The following is a 14,568-nucleotide window of genomic DNA, read 5'->3' as shown; positions in this document are numbered from 1 at the left end:
TGGGGATCCAGATAAAGGAGATATTATTTCCTTGAAGGATCAGGGGAGTGTGGCAGGTGGCATTAGGACGTACTTTGCAGAATGGATATGATCTGGACATGATGGGTGTTCCAGACAAAGTGACATTGTGAACAGTGACAAGAGGCAGGAAGCCACAGTTTATATTTGGAAAATTTCAAGTGGTGCAGCTTGGCTGACACGGTAGGGTGTGTGTAGGAGGGGAGTAGAGGTGATAGTTGTGGTGGGAGAATGGGTGTGTGAAAGGCAGGTAATTGGGAGCGTTAATTGACTTTTCTGTTCTTTAAGGAACTCGGATTTTTGAGATGAGGAAACATATCAGCTATGCTTTGAGGAATGTTGATTTAGTTTGGAGATACTAGTGGCTGGGTGACTCATAGGTGATTATATACTAGTTCAGGCCACAGGCAACTAGGGCCTATTCATTTTCATACATAGAATTACTATGTATACATATATATCGTACTTTATTAATTTTTAAATTTTAATTAATAGGTCTTATATTTCCAATTAAAATTTCAGATAATTGAAGGCAACAAATACATGCAATGTACATTTAAGCAATAACATCTAGTATAAGAGCTCTGTTTGTCAACTGGTACCTCTCCATCCGTGGGCTCCTTGGATGAGTGACTAATTTCTTGAGTGGAGAAGAAAAATTATTATGTTTCTTTCTTTTGATTTTTCTCTTCCCTTTTTCTTCTTTTATATTTTGTATTCTTCTGCCCCACATTTTTCTGTTTTATTTTTCTTGTCTTTTTTAAAAGAGGTGCATTTTATGTCTTAATCTTTGGCTGTTTTTTGCTTTGTTTAGTTTATTTCATGATGACTATTCTGTTGTCTTGTTTTTTTACAAAGGTCAGTATTAGACTTCTTTTTTCCTAGCACTATTTCAGGAGTGTAAGTGGGGTTCACTTGGGACCGTAGGTTTGAAATGATCATACATTCAATAGTTATTACATGATAATAACTTGTCATAAGTCAGATTACCTTATTACTTCTTAAGCCTTTCAGTTTTTGGCCTAGGATGTAAGTACATAAAGGTATTTCTGGGGCTTCCCTGGTGGCGCAGTGGTTGAGAGTCCGCCTGCCAATGCAGGGGACATGGGTTCGTGCCCCGGTCCGGGAAGATCCCACATGCCGTGGAGCGGCTGGGCCCGTGAGCCATGGCCGCTGAGCCTGCGCGTCCTGAGCCTGTGCTCCGCAACGGGAGAGGCCACAGCAGTGAGAGGCCCGCGTACCGCAAAAAAAAAAAAAAAAAAAGGTATTTCTGGGGGAATGGTCTCAAAAATTTTGGAAAGGTAAGTACATTATGAAACCACAGGAGGAGGGCGGCTTCTTGGTTCTGCAATCATGTACAATTTTTGATAGCAGTCAACTTGGAGATGGATGACTGCATTAAAGTTTCTGAATGAAAATTGTTATAAAGCAAGGAATATGTGTAAATGCCCTCTTGTGTATGACAGAATATTGCTAGATTGTTTATATTTTCCATTATCTGGTCTTTTAAGGAAAGAAGCTAAAATATTCATCACATTTTTATTTATTTTTGGTTACTCTGGTAATGTGATCATGTGATATTTACCATCCACCAGGATTTTGTAAATGTGAACTATATCAGCCAGAGTGGAGTTAGGATAAATTGGTAATATACAAACTCAAGATTTTATGAAATTCACCGTTTTGCTTGATGCTGTGAACCTGTGATAGAGTTTTATTTATAAATTAGGTGCAGTAAGAAAATATTTGAGTTGCCAGCGTCACTGTTCTTGTGCTGTGGGGCCGTTATGAAGTAAAATAAGGCTTTCGTGAACACAAGAACTGCAGTACCTCGGCAGTCCGTATCTGATAACGTGGATGGCTGTTAAGTGCCTAAAGTGTGGGGTACACCGGCCAAAGGGAGGACTCACCTCCTGGGCTGCGTGGAGCAGGATGGCACGGGAAGGTGCAGGATTTCATTACACTACTCAGAATGGCGTGCAGTTGAAAACTTATGAACCGTTTCTGGAATTTTCCATTTAATATTTTTGGACTGCAGTTGACTGTGGGTAACTGAAATTGCAGGAGGCGAAACTGTGGATAAGTGGGACTACTGTATCCTGCTTTCAATAGGTTTTTTTTTTTTTGAGGTTTTGATCCTAATTTTATTGTAAATTTCTACAAGCCATATCTGCCTTATTCAACTTTGAATCTCCAATAGTTCCTTGATAACTACACAAAGATAGTGTTTGATAACTACACAAAGATAGTGTTTGATAACTACACAAAGATAGTGTTTGAAGGTAACTTTTTCTAGATCCTGAATTACATCTCAACAAAGACAAAAGCTAGAAAACATGTCTCCTTTCTTGGGCCCTTTTGAGAAACCACCCATTCTCAGAATCCTTGATGACTCTTTGATACTAATTTTAAGTGTATAATTCAATGATTTTTAGTAAACGTATAGACTTGTGCAAACACTACTCCAGTCAGTTTTAGAATATTTCCATTGCCCCTAAAGATCTCTCATGCCTGTGAGTTTCGTGGAATGTAAATCACACCTCAGTAAAACTGTAAAAAATAAAGGAATGCATAAGAAAGAAAAAAAAGATCCTTTAAGCAGGCTTTCATTTGAACACTTTTATCTTTTTTTTAATTAAAAAATTACTTTAAATTTATATACAGTAAAATATACTCTTTTTGGTGTACATTGCTTTTTTAAAAAAATTTTATTGAAGTATAGTTGATTTGCAATGTGTTAATTTCTTCTGTACAGGAGTGATTCAGTTATACATATGCATACATATATATATTCTTTTTATATTCTTTTCCATTATGGTTTCTCACAGGATATTGAATATAGTTCCCTATGATATACAGTAGGACCTTGTTGTTTATCCATCCCATACATAATAGTTTGCCTCTGCTAATCCCAAACTTCCATTCCTTCCCTCCCTTACTTCCCCTCCCCATTGGCAACCATAAGTCTGTTCTCTATATCTGTGAGTCTGTTTTTGTTTCATAGATATGTTGATTTGTATCATATTTTAGATTCCACATATAAGTGACACCATATGGTATTTGTCTTTCTCTTTCTGACTTACTTCACTTAATATGATGATATCTAGGTCCATCCATGTTGCTGCACATGGCAGTATTTCATCCTTTTTGATGGCTGAGCAATATTCCATTGTATATGCATACACACCTTTATCCATTCATCTGTTGATGGACATTTAGGTTGTTTCCATATCTTGGCTATTGTAAATAGTGCTGCTATGAACATAGGGGTGCATGTATCTTTTCGAATTATAGTTTTGTCTGGGTATATGCCCAGGAGTGGGATTGCTGGATCATATGGCAACTCTACTTTTAGATTTTTGTGGAACTTCCATATTGTTTTCCATAGTGGTTGCACCAATTTACATTTCCACCAACTGAACACTTTTATCTTTATGTTAAGGATACTAAGGTTTATGTTAAGAAAGATACACGTGTTTCATACAGTCTGTGGGGAAGAATCATGATTGATTAATAATGTATGTCATAGTTGTACAAAGGATGAATCTAAGCATTTGAGTGATTGATTTTTATCCTTTTAGTCAACTGTGTTAAGCCAGGTACAGATTCCGCAGAAAGAACTTGAGACATTTACAAGGAATAATAAACTGTCAGCTTGCCTATTAGTAGATTGCAATTAGGTAGGAGTGAACTGGCTAAAGAGTAGTTGGGTAATTGCATTCTCCTAAGCATGCCCTGATAGGAATTGCTACTATTCTTGGGAAGGCTCAGAAGATGCAAGAGATGTCTTTAGAAAGCTGTTAATTTTAGGCGAGACTGAGGAATACCTTTAAGTAATGGCATGTTGAAGTGCTAAAGGGCTATGCTTTACGCCTCCTGATCTGGTCATCTCATGGGGGTTTCCGATTTCCCCTAACCAACACTCAGCACTTTATTTTTTTCTTAATTTATTTATTTTATTTATTTTTGGCTGTGTTGGGTCTTCGTTGCTGCACGTGGGCTGTTTTCTAGCTGCGGCGAGCGGGGACTACTCTTTGTTGCGGTGCGCGGGCTTCTCATTGTGGTGGCTTCTTGTTGTGGAGTGCAGGCTTCAGTAGTTGTGGCACGTGGGCTCAGTAGTCGTGGCTTGTGGGCTCTAGAGCGCAGGCTCAGTAGTTGTGGCACCCGGGCTTAGTTGCTGCACGGCATGTGGGATCTTCCCGGACCAGGGCTCGAACCCGTGTCCCCTGCATTGGCAGGCAGATTCTTAACCACTGCACCACCAGGGAAGTCCCTCAGCATTTTAAATATGAGTCCTTTACACTCATGGGATAAAGGAGGTATTCCAAATAAGTAACTAGTACTTAGTGGGGGGATCAAAAATGTTTCTCGTGTGAATGAGCTCTCAGGAGGCGTGATGATGACTTTACTGGCACAAAATGGAAGGAAAACAGTCTTGGGCATAGAATGGGACGGGATGCAGTAGAGTACGCATAGGGGGCCACGATCTCTTCTTCGTACATCACACCTGTCTAGGGAAATGTCCATCGGTCCCACAGATGTTTAAATTATATCTTGTGGAGGAGATAGTGTTGAGAGTGCCCTACTTAAAGGTTTACCCAAGGGCATAGGTAAATTTTGTTCTCCTCTTATAAGGTGTAAGATCCATCTAGACCTGTGAGATGCTTTTGGAAGCTAATCAGTGGGCCTTTATAGCCATTACGTTGCCATAAAATTGCCCATCTTTCTCTCTGGTTCCTAAGGTCATATATATTCTGTGAGAATCAGGGCAGTGATGTGTAAATGATACACTCTTTTGACAGATGGAGGAGCAGTTGGGTATAAATTACATTAGGAAGTTTCTCGTAAGCCCTAGCTAGATAAGATTAATAATTTCGTGAAGGATTTTGCTTCTAGAAAAGGAATGAGTACTGCAGTCCAGATCCTTGTTAATTACTTCCACTGCAGTGAGAGAGGGTGTTCAGCCTTTGATAATGTAGGGGCTGTTGACATTTGAGAGATTAGTGCGCAGCCTTGTAGCTGGGAAGTATGAATGTCAGTAATCGAGTATATTAACTTATATTAGGAAGCTTTTCATGTTGCCTTTAGAATTCTCATTCCTCCACTGTGAGAAAATTCTTCTTTCCCTGAGTTCAGGTTGGGTTTTTGAAGAGAAATGAAGAGGTGCTGTTGTCTGCACAGAAAGCTGCATTGTCTTGGCGGATGTGAAAGTCCTTAGGTGTGAATTAAGGGACTCGCTGAGCTTCACAGACTGATTTTTCTTTTCTTTTTTTCCCACAGGCGTTTGTTTCTGGGGAGGCAGGGAAGTGGAGAGTCTTGGCCATATCCTGTGATCTGCTTTTATCCAGGATATGTTACAGATAGGTAGACACGTGTGACTCAGAAATATCTTGGTCCTTAGCAGCCTCCACCTGGCTGTCTTAAGAAGACAGTCTTCTTTATTAGTTTGACTTTTTTTTGCCTACCACGGAAAAAAATTAAATTATTTGGCAATCAGCTTTAACCCATCAGTCAGTCCTCTCTTTGGAGATTCTTTGATAGGAGGGGCTAGTTCTCATTATGTTACAGTTACATTTAAATGGGCCTTTGTAGACCTTAATAAAGTTTTTAATCTCTTCAGCTGGTAAATCAACCAACCTCCCTCCCTCCCTCTCGCTCTCTGTTTTGGTTGTAGTTTAACCTGATAACTTTATATGTCAGTGAATTTCATTAATCTTAAGCAAGATATTTTGTACTTGGGTTATATGTTCCGCCCCCCCCCGATTTTAAGGACTACTCCATAATCCCTCTGCAAAATTTATGGAAATGCAATTTTAAGAAGTAACTTGGGCCAGATTGAATTTCTTCTTATACTTGGAGTGATGCTAGCTGTTGTGGATCTCTCTTTGGAGTAGAGAGCTGAAAGAAGACTATTGAGTTATCTTAGGTTATTTTATAGGAATTAAGGAATGATGCTTAATTTTGTTTTTTTAAAATTTTTATTGGAGTATGGTTGCTTTACAATGTGTTAGTTTCTACTGTACAGCAAAGTGAATCAGCTGTACGTACACAAATATCCCCTCTTTTTTGGATTTCCTTCCCATTTAGGTCACCACAGAGCATTGAGTAGAGTTCTCTGTGCTATACAGTAGGTTCTCATTAGTTATGTTTTATACATAGTATCAATAGTGTATATATGTCAGTCTGAATCTCCCAATTCATCCCACCCCCGCCTTCCCCCTTGGTATCCATACATTTGTTCTCTATGTCTGTGTCTCTATTTCTGCTTTGTAAATAAGATCGTCTATACCATTTTTTTCAGATTCCACATATATGCTATTAATTTTGTTTTATAAACAATTAGAAAATTTAAAAAATATATTTGTGATATGATAGAATGTGTACTGGATTAGGAGACAGGAAATCTGTGCTACTTTTTAGCTCTGTAACCTCAAGTCGTCCTTCTTTTTTGACCACATTTTGCTGCACTGCATTGGGCACAGACAGTAGATGGTGGTTTTAGCAAGCTGCTCAAGTACCAAGGACATCTAGTATAGACTACTAGGTAGCATTTAACAGAGCAAAATTGTGGCAGGGAGTTTGGTAGCAGGCATTATGGAAATTCATTTTCGGGCACAGCTGGCAGGCTACAGTTAGCAGGATTCAGTGCGGGGAGGTAGGGTTCAAAGACAAGACTTATTTTCCTGAGAGAACACGTTTGAGAAAGATGTCAAAAATTAAACTATTGGTATTGAAATAGAAGGTGAGAATTTGGTTTCAGAACCTGGACTGTTCTGAGCATCAGGATTCAAAGTAGACATGGAATGGATCAGACAGAGGGATGCTGAACGTATTACATTGTGCTTTTGCAGTGAAGTTGCCTAAATCCATCGTAGTGATGGGGAGGGAATTACATTTTTAGATGATCATCATTGTCATCAGCTGTGGATTGAGGGGTGGCAACAGGGGCAGAGACATTCAAGAAATCCAAGATGAACAGAATTTTTAATATTGAACTAGCAAGATTTTTGTAGCAAAGAATATTTAAGATCAAGTTAGAATGAATTAAAATTGGGAACATTTCTATGATCCCAAGAGAAGAACGGCTTCTAGCTGTGAAGGTAGTAGGTAACAGTTTTTGAGCCCTTACTTCGCCACGCATGGTCTTAAGTACTTTTAATTTGGGAGCATGTAATTTTTTCTTCTTTCTTTCTCTCTTTCTTTCTCTCTTTCTTTCTTTCTTTCCTTCCTTCCTTCCTTTTCCCCTTTCCTTGCTGGTTGTATGCCACAAGCCCATTGGTCATTGGACAGGGAACATACAAGAGTTTCTTGCTCTATTATTTCAGATTCATTTCCTTGGCTTTAAGGAGTTTTAAGCCACTAGATGGCAGATTTTTTTCAACAATTACTAGACTGAAGACCCTTCTTAAACTAGTTATAACTCTTCTTGTAATCAATTGGTAGGGTCACCTTTAGCTCTCCCAGGGCATCCAGATCACGTCTGCTGTGATGCGTGGGGCACACATTCCGTCCCTCCCTTTCTTTCCTCGGATGGGCCTGACCAGCCTCTTCTCACGGCCTCTTGCTCTGCCCTGGCCTCTGCCTTTACTCCCACTCATGTAATTCACTCCTTGTGTTTTTTGGCTCCATCGCTTACTGTTTATTTTTCTTGTCTGATACCTGCATTCCTGCTTTGAAGTTTAGACTCTTAGAGTGTCAGAGCTGGAAAAAAGTTTCGTCCGTCGTTTGGCTCGGCCCCTTCATTTCTCAGCTGGGAGAACTGAAGCCTGGAGAGGTTAAGCCAAAGACGATGAGGGCTCTGGGTCGGATTTATCTTCGTGCCCCTGCACTTCTGGGCACATAGTGTACAGATGGATGTTTCCTGAATGAAACAGCTGTGGTAAATGCTTTGAAGGATACAGACACGGTCTCTGTGTCCGAATGGCTTAACGTTTATTGATGGAGGCATGATTTACGTAACTGTTACCGTTCTGAAGGTAGCAGGTGATAATGTGCTCGGGAAGCGAGCAGGATAAACCATTCTGTATTGTTAAGGACCCTTCGAACTTTCTGCCCTGCTACCCCTGCCCGCCTTCACAGGCTGGGGGCGCTCACTGCGTTTCTCCCCGTCCTCCCAGCGCACCATTTACAGACTCATCTCCGTGTTCTTGTACGTCGTGTTCTCTTGGCGGAGCAGGCTCTTCACCTGATCCCTTTATCTGTTTGGGAAGTTGTTGAAAGGAGAACCCTTTCTCTGATGTTACCCCGTGAAGCCTTCCTTGACTTCTTCCTCCACACACTTAATTGGCCCTTAAGGCTATTTTTGTGCCGAGCTCAAGGGTCCCTGCAGCAGCGGTCTGGGTTGGCTTGTCCTCCCTGGAGTGGACAGTGCTCGCTGTCGTTCTCGTGTGTGAATATGTGTCCACTGCCACCTGAGAAAGGAGGGTGCCCCCGAGCCTCCCCCCATGGTTGGTACTAACACACTGGGAGAGCTAAACACGACTCTACAAATTGATTCTGAGAATTAGAAGTGGTTTTTAAGCAAGCTCTTTGTCTTGCACATTCCTGATTGCTTAGCACATGCTTTGCGTTTATAAATTTTGATGGGATGAAGGAAACTAATATTACAGTTGCTCTGTTGCAAAGGTATTTGAACCTGATACACCTGATTCCTAGACCCATGATTTTCCTATTGTCCACAAAATTTTGAGGTTGAAGATTACCGGGAAAGTTTTCTCCTACTCTCGTGTTTTCGTTAACGAGTAGTTTAAACTCCTACACATCGAGGGCTTTAGTCTTCCGAATTTAATATGTACTATAGAAATTCTATATTGCTTTATGTCTTTATAGAATAATGTAAAAATAATCACTTGCTTCAAAATGTGATTCCTGAAGTGAGTACATAAGAGCCAAATACTGTATATTTAAGGAGGTTTTGCTACCACTGCATGTAAATATTTCTGGGTGGAGAAGCTTACCGCAACAGAAAATAACACTAATGATATCAGTTATTTTCTGCAGTATTGTCTGCGGTTTTAATTTTTGCAAAAATCTAGTGATCCTTTCAGTAGTAAATCACAGAATGCTTAAGATGTAACTATTAACATATAAACAGCTTCAAAGTGTCACAAAGCAAATGATATGCTAATTTCATTTTCAGTATTTGACTAGACTTGTGGGTTGACGCTAAGCGTTACAGCCAATTAACTGAATTTTTTTCTCTTGGACTTCATTAACTGGAAGAAATTTATGTACATAATTTGGGATACTGTATCTTGATTTTCCTCTTCTTAAGTTAGAAACAGAGAGAATAGTACAGGGAATGATTTAATGAACACCTAAGTACCTACTACCCAGTATTAACAAATATTGAGGGCTTCCCTGGTGGTGCAGTGGTTCAGAGTCCGCCTGCCGATGTGGGGGACACGGGTTCGTGCCCCAGTCCGGGAAGATCCCACGTGCCGCTGAGTGGCTGGGCCCGTGAGCCATGGCCGCTGAGCCTGCGCGTCCGGAGCCTGTGCTCCGCAACGGGAGAGGCCACAACAGTGAGAGGCCCGCGTACCGAAAAAACAAACAAACAAAAAAACCCCAAAAAACAAATATTGAGATTGTATTTTTTACTTAAGGTGTGTGTGTATGTATGTGTATAGTTATACCCAGATATATAAATAAAAGAGAGACAGTAGTACAGACAAAATTTCCTACTTCCTTTCCTCTGTCTCACTTTCCCTTTCTAGAGGCAGCCTGCTCTCATGGTTTTAGTGTGTGACCTTCCAATATATATTTTTATATTTGTTCTTTTTTATACTATATGTTTCCCTGAACAGTTTAATGAATTTATTTATCCCTTTTAAACATTTAAAATATTTCTAACTTTCCTGCATTATAAATAGTGCTACATGAGGTATTCTTTTACCAAGAGATAAATATACCTGTGCAAGAATTTCTCTAGAGTTGTCTTAGAACTCAATTTGGGGTATTTTTTGGGAAGGGGTGCATTTTTTAGATATTGTCATATCATTCTCCAAAATGATTACTACAGTCTTACCAATAGTTCTATGAGAGTTCCTGTGTCTCTAAGCATAGAGGGTGGCTGGCATAAATCTTTGTTGCTTTGATCTGCATTACTGGCTTTTGTATTTCTCTTCTTGTGATTTGCTTATTCTTTGTCTGTTTTTCTTTTGGGCTGGTTGTGGGAGATCTTTATGTATTCTGTCTGCTAAAACATACACTGTTAGTTTTATGTTTTATAAATAAGTTTTCTTGGTGTGTGCCTTGTCTTTGCACTTTATGGAGAGGAATTTTAGATTTTAATATAGTCAAATTTGAAGGAGAACATCTCAGTGACACTAGGGTAGGAAAGTTTTTGACAGGTCAGGATGCACAAAGCACAAGCCATCAAGGGAAAGGTTATCAGTGTGAATGGAGTTGACTCCTTTTAGAACTCTACTCTCCCATGTGAATTTTATATTGTCTAGTTCCATTATATCAGTTTGTTCAGTTCCATAAGAAATTCTGTTGGGATTTTATTTGAAATTTCTTTCAATTTATAGATTAAGAAGAATTGGCATCTTTAAGGTATTGAGAGTTTGTCAAAGAACATGGTATGTCTCTTTATGCATAACTCTATGTCCTTCAGGAACATTTTGAAATTTTCTCCCTGATGTTTTCCTTTACGAGATTCTCGCCTTAGTGTTGTCTGCTGCCCTCTTTTTTTTTTTTGTATTTTCGGTATGTGGGCCTCTCACTGTTGTGGCCTCTCCCGTTGCGGAGCACAGGCTCAGGACGCGCAGGCTCAGCAGCCATGGCTCACGGGCCCAGCCGCTCCGCAGCACGTGGGATCTTCCCGGACCGGGGCACGAGCCCGCGTCCCCTGCATCGGCAGGCGGACTCTCTACCACTGCGCCACCAGGGAAGCCCGAATCTCTTTTATTTTTAATCGAGCTTATCTTGTTGTAACCAATTTGATCTATTCACGGCCATGTTTATCAGAATTCATAGGGAGGAAGTGTCTTCTAGTATCAAGACCAGGAGATAAGAAGAAATCTGAAATCTCAGTTAGCTCTCCTTCCACAGTCAGGCAACATAAAGTTTTATACATATATTTTAAAGTCTGAAAATTAAATATGACATCTGTCCTCTCCATGACATAGTAGTGCAAACTAAATAGTAATGCTCAACCCCTTGAGAAAAGAATTATATGGTTGCTATAAAAAATATATATATTTATTTATACATGGTCAATGTTGTACACTGAGTAGAGAAAAATTATTTCAGGATCTGCTTTATCCTGACCTTTTAGAGATTTGTTGAATTCTCAAATAATGTTTTATTTTTATTATAACAATAGGCTACTGGTTTTTAAAGATATGTTTTATGAGAATCACATGTTTTCCGTTTGAAACAGTACTGTGACTATATTCAGAAATGTAGATATTCAAAATTACCTGTTTTGTTTCTATTTATTCAGAGGAGTTTTTCCTAACAAAGTGACTTTTGAAAAAAAAGTTCCTTACGGAAAATTTGAAGCATGTTCACAGAATATACTGACTCCCTTGTGCCTGCCATTCAGTTTAACAGTCGACTCGCGGCCAGCCTCATCTCATCTATGGCCTCAGCCGGGCCTCCACCCTCCTGTGCCTAGAATATCATGAAGTAAATTCTGGACAGCGTAGTATTTCATCTGAATATTTCAGTGTGTATTTCTAAGACATAAGGACTCTCTAAAAACATGAACATGAAACCATGGTCATATGCAAAGATAATTAACAATAATTTGTCCATATCTTCAAATATCCAGACTGTGTTCTCTTTTTTTTTTTTTTTTTTCTTTAAAATTTATCTATTTATTTATTTATGGCTGTGTTGGGTCTTCGTTTCTGTGCAAGGGCTTTCTCTGTAGTTGTGGCAAGCGGGGGCCACTCTTCATCGCGGCGCGCGGGCCTCTCACTATCGCGGCCTCTCCTGTTGCGGAGCACAGGCTTCAGATGCGCAGGCTCAGCAGTTGTGGCTCACGGGCCCAGTTGCTCCGCGGCATGTGGGATCCTCCCAGACCAGGGCTCGAACCCGTGTCCCCTACATTGGCAGGCAGATTCTCAACCACTGCGCCACCAGGGAAGCCCTGTGTTCTCTTTTAATTCATTGATCTGCTCTCCATTCTCTCCTCCTCTCTCACCCTTACAGAGAGAGAGAGAGAGAGAGAGAGAGAGAGAGAGAGAGAGAGAGAGTGTGTGTGTGTGTGTGTGTGTGTGTGTGTGTGTGTGTTTGGAAGAAGCCAGGTCATTGTAGTTTTCTACTGTGTAGACTTCTTAGATTTCCCATTATTTATTTATTTATTTTTAACATCTTCATTGGAGTATAATTGCTTTACAACGTTGTGTTAGTTTCTGCCGTATAATAAAGTGAATCAGCCATATGCATACGTATATCTCCATATCCCCTCCCTCTTGCGTCTCCCTCCCACCCTCCTTATCCCACCCCTCTAGGTTGTCACAGAGCCCTGAGCTGATCTCCCTGTGCTATGCAGCTGCTTCCCACTAGCTATCTATTTTACATTTAGATTTCCTATTGTTTAGATTGCATCTTTGAAGTGTTGTTTGAAGTATTTTTCTTTTTTCAACTGTATTTTTTTCAAATTGGTAGTTAGAGCCAGAGGAATGATATGATTTTATCTGCATTAGGTCTACTTATTTTTTTTGAAATTGTTTTGGTGTAAAAATCATTTGAGCAGAATGGTTGCTATAGGCAAGTAATACTCGTATTCCTACCTTGACTTTGGACCAAAATCTCTTTTGCCCTGGTGAACAGCGTTAATTACGTGTTAGCTCTGAGGACTGGCGCAGGGTAGAAATAGCCCAGCGGGTTGCTTCAAGCATCTTCTCAAAGTTTGTTGCTTATGATTTGCTGTGATGGAAACTTGTTAGACTATATATATAAAAGCAGTAGGAAAAAGGCTTTGATTAAAGGCTCAAGTTGTGTTTGCGAATAAAGCACATTTACATTACTTTATGAATTTTGAGACTGAGTTGGGCTAAGCTCTATGGCTAAACCTAGAAGGGTTTTATGCAGTTTTGAAAGTTTTACATCTGAGAGTATATGTAGAGATGAGATTTTAAAAAATTATTATTGTTGGTTTTTTTATTGTTGTTAGCTTAGTTCAGAATAGGAACTAACATGGTGTTGTAGGTCACCTGTGCTTCAAAAACAGACTGACAGAAAAAGAGATCATTATGCTGTATACCTTAAGCTTATACAGTGCTGTATGTCAGTTATATCTCCTTAAGAGTGAAGAAAAAGAAGAAAGTTAGGAAGGTGGTCAAATGAGAAGAGGGCACTTGGTGGAATGAGAGACTGACAGGTTGTCTGAATTCCAGGGCTGGGAAATAAACAAGATGTGTGTTAGTTTTCTGTGGCTGCTCTAACAGATTACCACAAATTTAGGGGCTTAAAATAAATTTATGTTACATTTCTGGAGGTGAGAAGTCCGAAATGGGTCTCACTGAACTAAGATCAGGGTGTCAGCAGGGCTGTGTCCTCGCTGGAGGCTCAGGGGGACAATCTGTCTTCTTACCTCTGCCAGCTTCTAGAGCAGCCCAGCTTCCTTGGCCCCTTGTATCCTCAAAACCAGCAGAGACTGGGTGACTCTTTTTCTCACATCACATCACTGTGACACTGACTCTCCTGCTTCCCTCTTGTGCTTTTAAGGACTTTTGTGGTTATTTGGGTCACCTGGAAAATCCAGGATACTCTCCCTGTTTTAAGGTCATTTGCTTAGCAACCTTAAATCCACGTGATGCCACAGGTTCTAGAGATTAAGACATGGGCATCTTTGGGGGCCATTATTCTGCTTGCCCCACAAGGTAAGCAGAATTAACAGAGGACAGGTGTTGCTTCTGCACTAACATGTAGCGCTCTGTCTGACTGCCCTTGAGCACACCCTTCTACTGATGGGCTCAGCTGGCTGTATTGAGTAACTCATGGTGTTACCTCATGAGGTACTTAGGATTATAGAAAGTTTAAGAGTCATCATTGGTTAACATAACCATAAAACCAAGTCAGTCTTTTGATATGCCAACTCTGAGGAGTCTTAGGAAGTGTCATTTCCTTCCCCCTTTTGATTTCTATGCAGAAACTAAAATTTTTAAAGTTCTGATTTATCTATGAGCATGGTCTAGAAAAAGATAAGCACTAATTCGTTGTGTGAGGAAGTGCATCCTTTTTTTTTTGACACAGCGGGGGCCTGGTGATGATAGATATCAGGTACGTTCTGATGTAAAGGGAGCCTGGTGTTGTTTTCTGTCATTTGGGATAGTGGTAGATTGTGTAGGGGGAGCATTGTGTGGACATGACCAGAGAAACCTGTTCTTTTTCTTAAGCAGCAAGGAGTTTCCTGCCTGTAGGGAGGGCCTTTTTAAAAAATTGAGACATTAAGAAGGATTTGACTTCTCTCTTCTGTTACTCCATTGCCTTATTTTTATTGGGGACAACAAGTGTTTTCCTTTAATGTATCAGAAGTTTTACTTTCAAACATTTTTCTTTTTTCTATAGGTGATTATGACGTCTTATACGTTC

General features: G+C 40.0%; 1 protein-coding gene across 2 annotated transcripts in view; it reads left to right on the top strand.

Moving 5' to 3' along the window:
• Nucleotides 1–14,568, top strand: part of NBAS (NBAS subunit of NRZ tethering complex) — a 365,227-nt gene that overhangs the window by 33,190 nt on the left and 317,469 nt on the right. The window lies entirely within an intron of this gene.

Source organism: Phocoena sinus, chromosome 13, assembly GCF_008692025.1.
Source record: "Phocoena sinus isolate mPhoSin1 chromosome 13, mPhoSin1.pri, whole genome shotgun sequence".
NCBI lineage: Eukaryota > Metazoa > Chordata > Mammalia > Artiodactyla > Phocoenidae > Phocoena > Phocoena sinus.
The sequence above is the reverse complement of the archived record's forward strand: the minus strand, read 5'-3'. Positions and strand labels throughout refer to the sequence as shown.